General features: G+C 42.6%; 1 protein-coding gene across 10 annotated transcripts in view; it reads left to right on the top strand.

The window, feature by feature from the left end:
- LOC309714817 (cadherin-20-like) overlaps positions 1 to 13,404 on the top strand; it is a 98,472-nt gene that overhangs the window by 52,728 nt on the left and 32,340 nt on the right. Inside the window, exon 1 of one of the 10 annotated variants that reach the window (XM_082547523.1) lies at positions 9,619 to 9,877. The exons of 7 other annotated variants lie outside the window; for them this stretch is intronic. The gene's annotated coding sequence lies outside the window, so the exon portion shown is untranslated. Of the gene's footprint in view, positions 1 to 9,618; positions 9,878 to 11,015; positions 11,174 to 13,404 lie in introns of those variants that run through there. 2 more of the 10 variants (XM_082547516.1, XM_082547524.1) reach the window with 2 other exon arrangements.

The following is a 13,404-nucleotide window of genomic DNA, read 5'->3' as shown; positions in this document are numbered from 1 at the left end:
TAGGATATAACAAGTGTTGTAACTACCCTAGAAAACAAAGGAGTGAAAGAAACCCAAGATAAACTCTTAGGACAGGGTCTTTGATTGATTGATTGATAATACTTTATTCATCCTGAGGGAAATTGGGTTAAGGCTGCCAGCCTTGCCAGCGCCATCTTACCCTTCCGACCATACATACATTACACAAACATCACATGGGGAAGACAGGTCAGAGAGGTATAACAATGGAAAATGCACAACACGAGGAAAGACGGGGAGAAAAAAGAACTCCCCCCAGACTCAGCTCCAACAGGGGGATCAGTTTGAGAACAGAAAAAAACACCTCAGCACATGAATCATCACATCTCACAACATAGAAGACATAAGCTTCGAAGGCATTTGGAGGGGATGGGGGAGTGAGTTTAGGTCTGTGTCAGTGTACATACATATGTGTGTGTGTGTGTGTGTGTTTTGTGTTCAACCGAGAGAAAGTGTCCCTTCACCCGGTTAAGCACAAGTCAACAATCTTCGATCAACGCGGATGGCCTTGAAGGAGGAACAAAGAGTTCTGACAACAATCCTGTTATCATGGAGAATTTTGTTGTTCCAGCCAGCTTCGACCTTGGCAGGCCTTCAGCTGGTGCCAGTGGGATAGCCGCATGAGTGAAGATGGTGAATGTTTGGGTTTAGTGCGAACAACTGCATCCAATTTTTCCAGTTGGACTAATGTCCATCACTGGTCACCAAGTCTCTCAATTCCCGTTGTTCTTCTCCAAGATCTTATCCATATTGCTTTCAAAACACAGTCTGAGTACTCACAGCCCTGCCAATCGTCTATCATGTCAGCCAGCCTTATGAGATTTTGAACAGCTGTAGCCGCTTCTTGTTCTAAGCCAGGTCCGAGCCAGCTCCAGTCAACCAGAACTCTGTTATCGTGGTTCCGAAATGGTAGATGTCGTTCAATGTCTTCCATCGAGAGTGTCGCCAGACACACGACGCAACCGAGCATCGAGTACCCGGCAGCAAACGTCTCCGCAGGACAATCGGGCTCTCCCAAGCCCAGGAGGGTGTCAATTCCGTTATGAGACCAGTTGATCAAATCCATAATTCTTCTTTAGGTTTTAGAGAACAAGACTGAGAAACTCTTTGAGGGTTAGAGAATAAGCGAGACTATACAAAAGACATGAGAAGCCAAGCTAGATAAAGATAAGGGAGAGGGAGATGGAGAAAAGTGCGACCGCCTCCATCAAGAGCCAAGAGAGAAAAAAGTAATCTTTGTAATCTTTATACTGCAGAAAAAACAGTCTAGACTAGAGCATGTCATTATAGCAAACCTACAGCTCACTAAAGGGTCAAAGTTCTCACTGCCAGAGTTTAGGTTTGTCATCACCCTTACCTTCTGCCCACTGTCTATCCTCTTTACTATCCTAAAATCCCCAAATAATTCTCAAAAAAAAGCATCTCTATGAATGAATATCTGCATATATGGTGGAATCAAAGGGAAATGGCCAAGAATTTTAGTTCCCTAAGTTTTCTGATTCCACTTGTAGTCTTTCAATTTGCATTCTTGCAAAAAGAAAAGTGTATTATGAGTGTGAATGTTTTCACCAGAAGCAAATCTCAAAACCACTTGTGTCATCTGATAGTAATTTAGGTTTTTATTAGCTCTTTCATATTTATCTCCATTACTAAGCAAACAGGACGTCTAGAACCTAGATGCCCTGAAAAACGCCGCTGCTGCCATGAGTAGGCAGACTAGCTGATGGGCTTCCTGACTGCTCGATTATAAACACAGATGAGTTTTGGAGCTCTTTGAGATTAGATTCGATTGATGCTCCACTGCAGAATAAAGTGCAAAACTTTGATGTGCTTTCTGTGATGCATTTTCTTGATCTGTTTATAGGTAATGAAATTTACCATTACTGAAATAGGTTTAGGAGATGGTTCATGCACTGGGTCACTTTTCCAATGAACTTTAAAGTCCCCTGACACGATTCTGCTCCTAATAGGCCATGTCACACTGACTCCCTGACTTCAGCATCTCTACTAAATTCGAAGATGTCAATTTGGTGAATGTGGAGGTATCATATTATCCCATTTTGTGCACGGGGGATGAATTCTGGATTAATTTTCCTACAGATAATGCCAAGATCAGTCCCAGAAGTGTCACGTTTAAAAAAACTCATTCATGGCAGCAGCCAAAGTGATGGCAATTAATTCTGACTTTAGGAGCGTAGGCCTGGTTTCTTCCACGTTCGTCAATACCAAATGTTTCCACATCTCAGGATAGTTTTTGTCAGCTCCGTAAATGAGGTATTAAAATTCTTCTTTGCTTTCCGTGGCTGTCTATCCAGCACAAAAAAGACTGTTCTTTAGAAATAACTGATGGTGACGTCTCAGCTACGCCTCCAGATTCAGCAGCCCAGATTCCTACTTCGGTGTAGAGCTGAGCACAGCAGTAGAGTCATTAGAAGAGTCAGAGAGAGATGATTTCAGATCAGTCTGTCACCAACCTCTGGGCTGTCAACCGGGCATGGAGTTAATGGGAACATTATTAAATCAGCTAGAAAAACAGGTGCCAGATTTTTCCACAAATCAAGCAGCACTTCAAACCTTTGTTTTCCTGTGCTCCTTCACTTTTGCCTGTTCACTCCATTTCCATTTTCTCTTTGTAAGAATCAGTGTAACTATACAGTAAATTCATTATTCAGTATGCACTAGACGAAAACCTTTTACTACAACTTGAAACAGACTGCCAAAAACATATTAATTTGTCTTGAAAACACTGAAATAGAAAGAAACTGGCAGCTTTCTTGCCAGTTCAGTTCATTAGTTATTTATATGGCACCAATTCACAACAATAGTCAAGTCAGGGCTTTTTAAAGGGTAAGCTTAAGCCCTACGTTATAGATAGAAACCCAGCAATCCAATAATCCGCTATAAGAAGCACCTAGATCAAAATACATAAAACTACACTGAAAAATGAAATAGTCCTGATTAAATTTGTCCTTGTATAACTTTTTTTCTTTTTTAGCCAAAGTAGCTTCTCAAGCAATGAAAATGTTATCCTTTCAGACATTTAGCCCACAACCTTCAGACATTCATGTTTCCCAGAGGGTGAACCCTAACGAGTGCTGTAATCCTAAAACATTTTCCCTAAAGCCACCGTGAGGTTGACATTTGCCATGAATAGAAAGGTCAACTTTCTAATAGATAACCATGACATCTGGTGCAGGCATTCATGTTCCCCTGAGGGTGAACCCTAATGATTTTGGTTATTAGTGATTTCCCAATCACACAATTATAGGTTTCAGGTTTGAAGAGAAATGCCTCAGCAACTGTTAAGTGACTTGCTATGATATCTGCTTCAGACATTCATGTTCCCCAGAGGATAAATTTGAGTGACTATTGTTTTGTCTGATTTTGTTTTACTTGATAACCATAAAATGTTATATCTATTCATGTCCCTTTCCGGATTAGGGTTGTTTTGTTAATTTGAGAATAAACATCCAAATTTTAGGATGATTTAGTTATGATTATGAGTATAAAAACAATTTTACTACAGACAGTAAAAATAGTGGATGTAGCGTAAAAAACAGGAAGTCATTAGCAAAGGTGAGGGTAGAATCCTTGATTTTTCAGTCAGATTCACCCCTTTTATCGTCACATTGTGCATCCATTCAAATATAGTTTCACTATAGCATGTATCCCAATCTACAATTGCGTCGCTACCCCTTTATGGCAAGCAGTGATATTCTCTGATTCCATTGTTAGTCGCTTCAGTCACTCACTTCATAGTTGAGTTCAGCTTAGGGCTTGCCCACTTTGTGCTATTCAGCTAAATTTTAGGGTCTCTTAGTAGGCTACCTAATTAACGAAATTTTTAGCTCATCCAGCCAAATGGCTGATGAGCACTTATGATGTTGAGGCATCATTTCTCCGTCCACAATTCACAAAACATTACTTCTCCCACAGGATTGGTAAGAATTTCACACTTATACACAATGATCATCTAATGGGTCTTCAAAGTCGCATTTGTTACTTTCATGGGCACTTTCTCATGTTCCAGGTAATTGCTACTTCTTATACATTATTGGTCAGACTTTAGTGAAACAAGATGAATTTGTACCGGATTTGACTGTGTGGGTGCTTCCTTGACTTCTCAGTGGATTTTAATTCCTATTCGTTTGTGCAATACTGCCAACCCATGACAACAAAATCCATCACTTTCTTTCTGTACATCACAGATTACATTAACCTGTGACTTGAGTTGGACTGTGAGTCAGACATTTCTGGTATTTTTAGCCTGAGCATGTCAGCATGCTCACATTAGTGTTACCTTTAAGCTCCAAATGTGACTGTTGTAAACTGGTAGCTCATTTACAATTTTGAAAACGTATCTGTATGAGGGTTTTTGACTTCACTATATGCAAGCTGAAATGATTATCCCTTAATTTATAGCTGATTATTATATTCAGCTCCCTGATGCATCACTATTTACTGTTATCTGTGCTTTACCTCTTTCTGTGTCTTGTTATTCCCCCCTTTTCGTGCAGGAAGTTTGACACTAATGCCGTTTGGCGTACACTGCAAGGCTGCACAGAGGCTGGTTGTTGCTTATGAAGCTACACGAAACCAGACACACATATAAAATATGCGAGTACCTTTTTATTCCGTAGCAACTTGAAAAGTCACCAAAATGGGATTGTTCAACTTAATTGTTAAGTGCACTGATGAAAAAGTCATGTTCTTTGGTAAAAGGGTTCACTGCTGCAGCCTAAGAATCTCTGACCTCCAGACAGTCTGTTTGCTAGAATAAAGCAGCAGGCACAGCTCGGGTTTTTTGGGTCGTAGACCTTCTGAGATGAACGGGTCCTTTGAAGCTTTTAGTTGCCAGGTGACAGGGGTAAAAAATGTTATGCTGTGACAGACCTCACGAGTTAGACTTCAGCGAGGACTTCATAACCAACCTAATTGTTTTCATTTTTTCCGACTAACGAGGAGTCAGCCAAGACTGGGCAGCACGAGTTTTAGAAGATGATTCTCTGTTCTTCTTTTTGGATTCATCACATTTATTTTGCCGAAAAACTTTTCATGCACAAAGCTTTGAAAGGAATCACTATGATAAGCAGAGTTTGTTTCAAGGTGGAAGAAAGTGGCGGATGGTGTTGTTTAAACCCCCGCTGAACTATTTCTTTTTCTCTGATTAGTGGATCAGTGTGGAACTACAAACACACAGAAACCTACAAAAGAAGGCATTTGTCATGTGTGTCGCTGCCTCTGGCATACCTAAAATGTAATGGAGCGCGCACACCTAATTGTTATTTTGTTTACTCTAGGAAGGGGAGATCAGGACTCAGACTCAGTCAAACATGCTTATATCAGCGTCGTGAGAATTTCTTAACCAGAGATGTGTGTCTATTACTTCCACTAAGTCCTGAAGAAAATATTTTTTATGCTTATGCAAAAGTTACCAGATGCTGCCAGCGTGTGATTTAAAATACTGTTGAACAGGATGCTATTTTTCATTTGGAGAAGCATGTATTCCTTTCTTCTTTCTATATTCATTTTGTTGGCTTCGTGTAAATAATTAAGCAGGAGTAGCATTGCAGACTGGATACATTCATAATTCAGGCATTTCATGTTCTGCACGCATTCGCGTTTGTTGCTTGCATCAGTCACAACGCATGTGCTCATCCTTAATTCCTACTTCAAAAAGTTGCTCCAGTCTTTCAAATTCAGCCTCGCAGACAGGGTCACAGGGACAGAGCGCAGAGTAGGGGTTATGGGGAATGACAGAACTAGGAGGGGTAAATATCAGAGCAAGACACACTGTTCCTGAGGTTTGTGGTCCTGCTGCTTCGAGGCCCCCATGTCTCCTCAGCTCCTGTCAGCTCATCAAGGCCAAGTCGCTGCCTATTCCCGCTGGAATACCGCATCAAACAGCCCGGGGAGCCTTTTATCCCAAACAGAATGCCGCCTCTTGTCACAGCGGAGTCTCTGCAACAAGGCGTACACGGATGGCGAAGTTTAACACGGTGGAGTGAAAGTCAATACCCTGCTGAGGTGGCGTAGCTCAGACACGAGAGGGGGAAATGGTGAAAAGGTCACCGGGAAAATGGGATCTGGAAAGAGGCAGCTTATCTGAGACAATAGCACGAGAAGCAGGAAGCCAGATGAAGCCAGGCAGGCAGGCACTTAATGTCACGGTTCACTCTTTCAACCCCGTGCCAGTTCTGATGCCTCACAATTAAGGCCAAACATCTTATTTTTGTCTTTTCTACCAATTACTGTAAAGGTTACCGCATCTTGGCTTGCGTACACAAATCCTCCTTCACATGTGTGTGTGTGTGTCTCTCTCTACAAAGACACAATGACTTCCCCGTCTAATTTCCCTTTGTTTCGACCCGTAGCCAAAATCAGACATGAAAAGGCTTGACTGTGCACCCCAAAGACACAGAAGAGCTCTTTGTACTCAGGCTTGTTCTGCTCCATGCCATTTCTAATCTCGGGCAGAAGGGAAGAGAGCTGCTCCTCTTATCTTAGATGACATGGAGGCTTTGCTCCCTCTCTCTGGAGCTCTCTCATCTTGTTCTTCTGAAACCTAACCCTCTTTCATGCTTTCTCCTTGTGGTGGTTGTGGTGGCAAAGCGATACGCTGAGTGAGACTGGCTGAATTTTGTTTAGGTTATTCCGTCTGAAAGCTGTTACATGATAAGTGAGAGTAAAGAAGCCGGGTTTTACCTTCCCGGGATGGTTTTTTTTCCATCACTTCTTTGGACCTTAGCTTTGTCATTATTTTTTAATCGGCTCTCTGAAGCATGGCAGTATTGAGAGCCGTTTGAATGTGGAAGACTAGGGTTTATCAAGTGTAGGTTTCTCTACTTTCCCTTCTAGAAGGGTGGCCTTGTGAATGTCTGTCTCCCAGCCAACCCAAGGCTTTTTCTGAGAAACAATATTTGGGCTATCTGAAAAGTTGTTTTCAGAACTCTTCAGCTTACACAAAAGATAGTGCTGTGTGGATGCAGTCGGAGAGATGGATGCAGCCAATTTCTCCTGGAGAGCACTTTTACTAAAGCAACAAAAAGAACCCCCTATGGCTCCAACCCTTTCACTAATAGATCACTATTAAAACCAAACAGTAATTTTTAACTTAGAGAAATTTGGTTTTATTTATTTATTTATTTTGGTTGTTTTGTGTCATCACAATGTGGTGTTCAATTGCAGTCAACCTAATCACTATCCCGTGAGTGCTCATAATATCTCCTTGTATTATCTAATATATTTAGTTGTTTTCTTGTTTGCACAATAATTACAGAAACATGAAGTGCGACATGTGACTGCGTGGTAAATACATGAGAGATGGAGCCTGCAGACCAGCCATTAGATACAAAGTGATGCGCAGCAAGCAAACAGCTTCCTGTGTGGACGGGGCTTTACGTTGCATACCTTTAATACTTGATCGAATTTAAACTGGATGAATAAGAAAATCAGCCCAGAAAGTTTTTTTTACAGTGGAATATTAGCTAGCATAGGTGTCAGGGGTTGACTCACTTTTGAAAGCAGCTCCTGGTGGCCAATTGATGAACTGCATTTTATAATTTTGGGGGTTGTCACTCATTGCAACATCAGTCAGTTGATTGTAAAATGTTGTAATCAAGAACAAAGCTAGTGTGACTGTTTCATGTCATTGTGTGTAAGACAAACAAAAGGCAAGCAACAAAAGGAGGAATCAATAATGCAGCTTTGTTTTGAGTTGCTTCTCTAAAGATTGGCGAAAGACTGAAAAACAATCAATAAAGCGATTAGTGGTGTGGTACCAAAACCTTTAACTTCTCTGCAAGTCTAACAACCATGACATCCGCTTTCCTCACGGACGCCTCCGTTTGTTGTAAGTTGTGGCAAAAGGTGCACTGAGGTGACACAACACGTCACGGCTTTTAAAAACGTTTAGAGAAGGCGTACTTTATCCGATGCATGAAAAGCAGCGTATCCTTATAACATCCCGCATATCACAACAGAACCAAAGTCTGGCAACATGCAGAACATAGCTGTATCCAATCTATTTAAACAGCAGGTCTGGGCCATTGTGACGGGTGCCCAAAGGGACCTGTTCTCCAGACGTCCACCAACACAGACAGAGGCCCTTCCATAAGTCCTATAGGTTCAATTTGTTCTGCCAATTATTATCCTCTGCTCTGCCACAGTGATGGAAGGTGTTGTTCAGTGTGCCTGAATGCCACCCTCTCCAACAAAGAGGGAGCCCCTGCCTTTTTTCCGGGGGTCCAGTCAAGCATTCGCTAACAGATTGGCCGGGGCGCTAACCAGTCAGGTCTTCAAAGAGACAAAGACGACAGGGAGGGCAGCAAAGGAGGGGAGAGGGGTCGGTGGTGAAGAAGAATGACCTGCCAAATGAGAAAGAAGACATATTGAAAGGGACAGAGTGGGAGAGAGAAAAAACATATTGAACCGATGGAGAAGTGCAACCTTTTGACCATCTGGCTCGGTGGGTGACAACAGCCTTCATCTGTATTTTTAGAGCTGTACAACACACCAAATTACTCTGTCAGGAAGATTAAGGAGAGTCAAAGGGCTGTCGAGTGGAAAAAAAAAGAGCAAAGTTGTCCCAGAGGGAACAGTGGATAAACTTTGCTCCATCACTTTACTTTGTCTGTAAATACAATATGTAAACAGTTCAAACTGTGTAATGAAAGAGGAAAATAGGAAGCCAAGCAGCTGCCTAGAACACTTTCTGTGCAATATATTCTCATTTCTGTTTAAACATGGTTGAGTACATCTCCAATATGATTTCACTTTCGCTGTCCTCCTCCTGAGGAGAAATATGCAAGAGACCCGACTCCGAGAACCTCTGCATTAATTCCATGATTGCTTAAATGAAACGCTGCTATTTTCTCTCTGTCGGCGCTAAACAGGGATCAGATCTCCGTGACCATGACTAATCTTCCGCTGCGCTTATTGTGTGTATTGGTGTGCGCCCGATTTTTTTCTGGCTCTTTTTGCCAATTTGGAAAACTAATTGCTTTGATTCTGACCGCGCGAGCAGCGGAATATAATGCAGTGTAAAGCTTCATCTTTCATGCCCATAAATCCCTCTACAGATCCAGCGGTGTACAACACCGGCTCATTAAAATGCATTAGGGCAGGTTTGCCGGCATTTTCCTCTTTGTCCTCCATCCTTTTTCTGCTTCTAGTCGGTGATCTTGCACCCCTGGCAGTTGCCACACTCAGCCCATGTTGTTCCACTCCACACTGGCCACTTTATTCACTTGCAAATACCCCGAAATGAAATGGGTTGCACGCCCCTCCACAGCATACTATCTACCACCTACCTCATGCCTCTCTCGTCTCATTCCTTCATCCTTTGCTTGCTTGATTTTGCACCCCCCCCGCTGTAATTTCACCCCTGTCCTGCTCTCAGAGCCCCCACCGCTCCCGTCCTCTTTCTCCACCTCTTCTCTACCCACTGACCAAGGTTGTAGATTGCTGGATTACGCTGGAGCCGGGGGGAGGTCGTCCCACTGATTGTAAAGAGAGGGACAATTGGTCCTTTAGTGTGATTGGGTTCCCAGATAAGCAACACCCGGGATGAGAGTGTGCAGACAGGCATGAGAGGCAGAAAGCAGTGGAGACGGAGTACACAGGCAGCACCAGAAGATCTATATTTATTTATATATACGGATGGAGAGAAGGGAAACTTTACAAAGAGGCCAGTGAGAGACGAAGTGTGGACTCGGGGTGACTTTAGGGAAGCTGATTCACTGCAGGCAAAAGCTCTCACAACTTTTACAAGGCAAATTTAGCAAGCGCGCAGGGAAAAGAAGAACAAAGAGATAAAAGGAGGAGAAAAACGAGCAGAAGGAGGAATAAAGTTAAAAAGGTAAGGCATAGATTTTAGTGTGTGCGTGTGTGTATGTGTGTGTGACTTTCACCGGTCACGTTTTGAACTGTGCCAGTAACACTTTCAAGCTGTAAACAGGGTACAGTTAGGGATGGTGTAGGTGCCACTGGGGATTCCTCAGCGATAACTGCACCCTCCGATCAATAGTTGGAATTTCTTTTGGTATGCATTAATTAATAGGGAGTGCTTAGAGAAACACGCATGTGGCTGTCAAAAGTAGGTCGTGGTGAGTATTTTTTTAGCAGAGGAGGGGGCACAACAAACTTTCCGTAGCTCCAATTCTCAGCACGTCTGTGCTGTCGCTGCTTCAAACAAGTCATGCCGAAGGAGAGGAATGCCTATCTGCTTTTAAAGGACCACTGTTTGGCATTCAGACCTCATTCGACAGCCTGAGTCGAGGTTCTAGTTTCTCAAGATGCGGGCTTTTTTTCCCTCCCCACTATCAAACCCATTAAGCTATCGCCTCTCTTGTAAGGCCCACAAATAAGATACTAGATTGGCAGGTGCGTCCTCGCAGGAGCTGACCGGCTTTTCTTGCCATTATCAGAAGCAGGATTCTCTGAAAGATGAGCATCAAGCGCTGGAATCCAAATTCACAACACCGTTCAGGTTTCTCAAATTACATTTCCAGCACAGGAAATGGGCCTAACGAGGAGCGGGGGCTTCTCCAGCTGCTAATTTGAAAGGATCCGTCCCCAAGACGCCGCGGTTTAATTTGTGACACTGATTGCAAACTTTTCCAGATGACGCTTATGAACTGTGACATCATTTCCATGCACCAGTGCCCGGGATGAATGCCAGTTTGTGTGATTTAATTTCTCAATAAATGACAAGGCTCCTTTTATGGCCTCTACTGAGCGATGAATGAACTGAATGTGCATCGAAGGAGGAGATAGAGGCTAAAACTACAGTAGAGATGGAATGAAAGAGCCTTACGGAAAGTTAAAAATAAGCTGGAGCGGTACAGTAGCACAGATGTTCAAAAAGAGGGAAGAATGATGAAAGGGTGAATGGATTAGTTTTGTTACCAAGCTTCTGAAGCTCAGCCAGAACACAAAGAGAAGCAGAGTGTGGAGGGAGGGAGGAGTAATTAAAAACACCTTACAGTAAATGAGCTGCAGGGAGGGAGACGCTCGTTGCGGCGCAGCGGTGGCGGCGTGCACAGCTGCACGGGCCGAGCATCCCACAATTAAAGAAGCGGGTTCAAAGCCGGGCCCACGCCAGCATCTGTGTCCTGAGGGGGTCCAAGGTTGGAGGAAGGAAGGCGAATACAGGGTAGCAGCCTGATGGGCACACACACACACAGGCATGCTGTGAACTTATATTCATACCAGCACACAAACAACTGTGTGATCTTGAGAGAGTTCGGCCAGATTGCACACACCCCCCCTCTCTTAGCTCGATGCTGCCTTTGAAGGCTCACCCTGTGAGCCAGCTCAGGAAACTGGGTCTTTGCTCCAGGCAGTGACGGTATAGAAACCACAAGAAGTGGTCAGCTTTATCCACACACATACAAACCACACCAGAGGCCACGCTGAAGTAAAGGCCTGTTTATTAAAAGTTAGCGCACGCAGCAGCCGAGTCTCCGTTTAATTACACGTAAATCAGTAAATAAACATTCAGAAATATACAAAAAACGACACTTCTATAGGGAATACAGCCCGTCACGCTCGGCCCTGGAAGTGAAATTAGATTCAGAAAGCCCTTCTGCATTTTGTAACAGCAGCCGCTCGGCTTATTGTGTTCGGCTTAGTGAAAGACACTTTCTCATGCCGGTTCTGCATCTCAAAAAAGTGCATCAAGGCAGCAACCTCGCCTGGGTCGGCGATATTCAGACCTTCCACATGACCATCGCTCTTCACCATGCAAAATCAATTGTGGTTAACAAATTGGCCGTGACGTTTTGCCCTGCCGGGGTGGGTGGATCCCTTTTTCATGGGTCCACCCAGTTTTTAAGAACCTTTTTCCACAGTCTGGGAGGCCTCTTTTTAAAGCTGAGGTGAGTGGAGCAAAGACATGGCCACTGTGAAATTAACACTTAATAATGCTCCACATAACACTTGAACAGGGTGAACCCATACTAATGTGCCACACACTGAGCTGGCCCCTGGTAACCTCACAAAGTAAAGGGTTTGAAGAATTGAAACGTTTCTGGAAAGTATTTAATAGCATTTAAAATCAAATTAGCCACATCTTTTTTATTATCGACGAATAACTGGCCTATAAAATAAATAAATATATGAAAAATGAAAAAGATGACTTTCGAAATGTTTTTAATATTGCTTGTTTTTTACATAATGTAAAGTTTAGATCCCAAAAACAAGTTAACTTTTTGGAACTTTCCCTCAAAAATAATGAGGTTCCAAACTTGGAATGTCATGCTGTCCGAGCTTTGCTACAGGCATAACCAACTATGTGCTAACTTAGTGACTAAATAGTAGCTTTGTTGTACTTAGTTGTGTAGTATGTTCTATTTTGACAGGGTTGAGTCAAAGTGAACACAGTGTGTTGTGTACTTGCCAGAAGAAACTTTTGCAAACATTTGACTGTGACCGTCACGCTCGGTACTACCTTTTATAAGCTTTTGCAGCTTGTTGTGTCTCTCTGAACACTATATTATTCTATATATCAATATAGATGAACATTTAATACAAAACAACACGAAACAACACATGTAATGTGCAGTCTGTAATTCCTGAAACTACTTGTAGGTAATGAAGCATGCAATTTGGTATGGTTGCTATGGGCTCAGCATCTGCAAGCCTCTAGCGCAAATTTTGTCATGCACAGTATCCGTGTCAGAAAAGCTATGCAGATGCTTGATTTTTGTTCTGTAAACTTTTCACTGCTGTGATTTCCAGAGGGTGGGCCACGGCCCCCTGGAGTACTGTGAAGGTACTGCAGATGGGCAAAGAGTGGCCATTTACAATAAATATGTATTGTTTAAAGTCTGTTCACTGAAAAAAAGAAGCTTTTAGTCTATATGCAGAAGTGCAGAGGTAGTTTTTAGACAACGTTTTTTCCACCTAGATCGTTTAACTGATTGTTAACTGGTAAAAAAAGAAAGAAAGAAAAAGGACACTGAGTTACCTCCAACAGCAGTGTACCATTCAGTTTATATGCTCTTAAAAGAGTAGCATGAAGTAAAAATGTAACTTATTTAATCCTATTCATTCATTTTGAGAAACCTCTGTGCACAGGAAAATAAAAACGAATGTCAAGAGGATGCCAAAGCAACAGGTGTATAGAAATGTTGAACAATCAGAAACCTGCAAATAATAACCCTATGAAGTCTGACATCATGAAAGGAGTTAAAGACGCACGCGTTTGAGGCAGCGAGACAACCTTCAGTTTCAGCTTCGTTACTGAAACTTTACAGAGTTCTCAGTGACCTAAAAGGCGGCTTACATGCGGACGAAAAGACAAAACATGGAAAAGACTATATGGTTTAGCAAAATACCAAATACATATGGACACGGCCTGTAAGGTAAAACTCTGAGGAATCA

Source organism: Aulonocara stuartgranti (assembly GCF_965226115.1).
Source record: "Aulonocara stuartgranti genome assembly, chromosome: 9".
Classification (NCBI taxonomy): Eukaryota; Metazoa; Chordata; class Actinopteri; order Cichliformes; family Cichlidae; genus Aulonocara; species Aulonocara stuartgranti.
The sequence above is the reverse complement of the archived record's forward strand: the minus strand, read 5'-3'. Positions and strand labels throughout refer to the sequence as shown.